The following is a 3566-nucleotide window of genomic DNA, read 5'->3' on the forward strand; positions in this document are numbered from 1 at the left end:
TCTACTTAGGAAAATACATTTTAATGACATACAATTTGGACTATCAAGCTCAACATTTAATTTTCAGAAAAACATTTCTATTCAAAGTAATGAATGAATCTTTTTTCCTTACAGCTTTAAGTCGGATTTACCTCCAAGATTTCTCACCTGAAAAAGCAGTGTGCGCCAAAGTAGACAACACCAGGAAGAATGTGATCCTGTAGAGGGAGGAGCCATTTGATCTCATCTCTTCTAGGTTGAGGACTAGGAAAATGCCTGTTAGTTTATTCCTAGTTGATAGTACAGCTGACTTTCCCACACTGGAAAACCCTAAACCCCCAGGGGCTCCATTCCAACACAGCAATTTGTATTGGCAGTCTCACACTGGTCTTGGCTACAGGTGCTTAAATGTGAGGGAGCCCTTCTGCTCTAAGGAAAGTCAAGAAAACCATACAAAGAACTTTATGGGGGTGTGGGGGGGATAACCAACCCCAAATCACAACCCTCCCTAGAAAAGAAATTAGGCTCAAGATTTTTCAAGTTCATATCCTCAACTTCTAATGCCTTCTCTGTTTGTTCTGTTTCTTACCAAAATTATAGCCAATGGGTAGATAGAGAAATGCATGAGAACCACCGTAAGAGCCAAGTTTTTCCTATTTTCATGTTTAGAGGAAACAAAAGGAAGGTGTTGGGGGAAAGCAAAATAAGTCAACCAAACAACGAAACTGAAAATGGGGGTCAAATCTAAGAGAAAAACTGAAGAAATATCACTCACTTGGACTAAGGATAGAGGAGGCAAAAAAAAAAAAACGGCCAGGTCGGGGCGGGAGCTCAGGTGCGGCAGGGGGCCTGGGCCTCGAGGACCCCCTCCATCCGTCCCGGGGAACCTGGGCCTCTGAACCCAGGACAGGGCTTCTGGGCAGAGGCCTGACGGGGGCTTGTGGCCGGGCTTCTGGGCAGCAGCCAGACTTGGGTTTGTGGGGTGGGGAGCCCCTACCCGGGGCTGCACTGCCCACTCCCCCTCCTGGGAGGGGGGACTCGGTGGCCTAGGGCTGACTTGGGGTGACAGGGAGGGAGAGGGATGAGGCGGGGGATTGTAAAAGAGTAGGGGGGTTTGGGACTAGAGAAGTGTGGTGGGGTTGGACTATAGAAGAGTGGGGGAGTCTGGGTTTATAGAAGAGTCGGGGGATCTGCGATGATGGGAGTGTATGTGTGTAGGGGTCTGGGACTATAGAAGAGTGGGGGGTCTGGGACTATATAAATGTGGGGGGATCTGGGACTGTAGAAGAAAATTGGGGTGTTCTGGGACTATACAAGAGTGTATGTGTGGGGTCTGGGACTTTAGAAGAGTTGGGGGGATCTGGGACTATAGAAGTGGGGGGCTCTGGGACTATAGAAAAGTGGGGGTTACTGGGACTATAGAACAGTTGTGGGGTCCAGGACTATAAATGTGTTGGGGGTTCTGGGACTATAGAAGAGTTGGGGGATTGGGACTATAGTAGAGTGGGGGGGAGGTCTCGGACTATAGAAGAGTGTGGGGGTCTGGGACTATACAAGATTGGGGGGTTCTGGGACTATAGAACATTTGGAGCAGGGTCTGTGACTGTAGAATTGTGGGGTGGTCGTGCACTATAGAGGAGTGGGGATGTGTGGGACAATAGAAGAGTTGTAGGGGTCGGGGACTGAAGCAGAGTGGTTGGTTCTGGGACTATAGAAGAGTGGGGGGATCTGGGTTTATAGATGAGTGTGGGAGCCTGGGACTATAGGAGAGTGGGGGATCTGGGACTATAGAAGAGTGGGGTGGTCTAGGATAAAATAGAGTGGGAGGGGGCTCTGCCATTATAGAAGAGTGGGAGAGGTCTTTGACTCTAGAAGGGTTGTGGGGGTCTCGGACTACAGAAGAGTGGGTGGGTGGTCTGGGACTATAGGAGAGTGGGGGGTCTGGAAATATAGGAGAGTGGAGGGATCTGGGACTCTAGAAGACTGGGAGGGGGATCAGGGACTATAGAAGAGAGTTGAGGGGGTCTGGGACTATAGAAGAATGGTGGGATCTGGGACTATAGAAGTTTCTGGGGGTTCTGGGACTGTAGAAGAGTTTGGGCTGTCTGGGACTATAGAAAGTTGGGTGGTCTTGAACTATAGAAGCGTTGGACTATAGAAGAGTGGGGGGTCTTGGACAATAGAAGAGTGTGTGTGGTGGTGGTGTCTGGGACTATAGAAAAGGGTGTGTGTGGGCATCTGTGACTATATAAGAGTGGGGGTGTTTGGACTATAGAAGTGTGTGGGTGTCTGGGACTATAGAAGAGTGGGGGGTCAGGGACTATAGAAGTGTGGGGGTCTGGGACTATAGAAGTGTTGGACGGTCTGGGACCATAGAAGTGGGGGGGTCTGGGACTACAGAAGAGTGGGGGTGTCTGGTACTGTAGAAGATTGGTGGGGTCCTGGACTATAGAAGTATTGGGGGAGGGGGGCACTATAGAAGAGTGGTGAGGTCTGGGACTATAGAACTGTGTGTCAGGGGTTCTGAGACTATACAAGAGTTGGGGGGGTCTGGGATTATAGAAGATTGGTGGGGTCTGGGACTATAGAAGAGTGGGGGGTCTAGGAAGATGGAAGTGTGGGGGGGCAGTCTGGGACTATAGAAGAGTGAGGGGTATGAGACTATAGAAGAATGAGGGGGTCTGGGAGTATAGAACAGTTGGGGCGGTCTGGGACTATAGAAGAGTGGGGGGTCTGGGACTATAGAACTGTATGTGTGTGGGAGCTGGGACTATAGATGTTGGTGTGTGGGGGTCTGGGACTATAAAAAATGGAGGGGTGTGGGACTATACAGGAGTGGTGGTCTTGGACGATAGAGGAGTGGGGGTGTCTGAGACTATAGAGAAGTGGGAGGTCTGGGACTATAGAACAGTCGGAGGTCTGGAACTATAGAAGTGTATGTGTGTGGGGGCTGGGACTATAGATGTTGGTACGTGGGGGTCTGGGACTATAAAAAATGGAGGAGTGTGGGACTATACAAGAGTGGTGGTCTGGGACTATAGAAGAGTGAGGGGTCTGGGACTATAGAAGAGTACGTGGTCTGGGACTATAGAAGAGTAGGGTGTCTGGGATTATGGAAGAGTGTTAGGGTTCGGGTTTGGGTTAGGGTTTAGGAGTTAGGGTTAGGGAAGGTTAGGGTGAATGTTAGCATTAGGGTTATGTTTAGAAGTCAGGGACTATAGAAGCGTTGGGGGTTCTGGGACTATAGAAGTGTGTGGAGGGTCTGGGACTTTAGAAAAGATGGGGGCGCCAGGGACTATAGAAGAGTGGGGGGGGTCTTTGATTATAGAGGAGTACTGGGGTCTGGGACTATAGAAGTGGGGGGGGGTTCTGGGACTATAGAAGTGGGGGGGGTTCTGGGACTATAGAAGAGTGGGGTTCTAGGATTCTATAAGTGTGGGGGTGGTCTGGAACTATAGAAGAGTGGTGGGGTCTGGGACTATAGAAGATTGGGGGTCTGGGATTCCAAAAGTGTGGGGGTGGTCTGGAACTATAGAAGAGTGGAGGGGTCTGGTACTATAGAAGAGTTGGGGAGGCTGGAACTATAG

General features: G+C 50.1%; 1 long non-coding RNA gene across 2 annotated transcripts in view; it reads right to left on the minus strand.

Annotated features, from left to right (window-relative positions):
• The window catches only part of LOC115071811, an 11980-nt gene extending 11668 nt beyond the window's left edge, over positions 1–312 (minus strand). For both annotated transcript variants that reach the window (XR_003850884.1, XR_003850883.1), the window contains exon 1: positions 148–312. This is a non-coding gene — a long non-coding RNA (uncharacterized LOC115071811). The remainder of the gene's footprint in view (positions 1–147) is intronic.
• Between the last annotated feature and the right edge of the window lie 3254 nt (positions 313–3566).

This window comes from Nannospalax galili, unplaced genomic scaffold, assembly GCF_000622305.1.
Source record: "Nannospalax galili isolate Female #2095 unplaced genomic scaffold, S.galili_v1.0 scaffold740, whole genome shotgun sequence".
Classification (NCBI taxonomy): Eukaryota; Metazoa; Chordata; class Mammalia; order Rodentia; family Spalacidae; genus Nannospalax; species Nannospalax galili.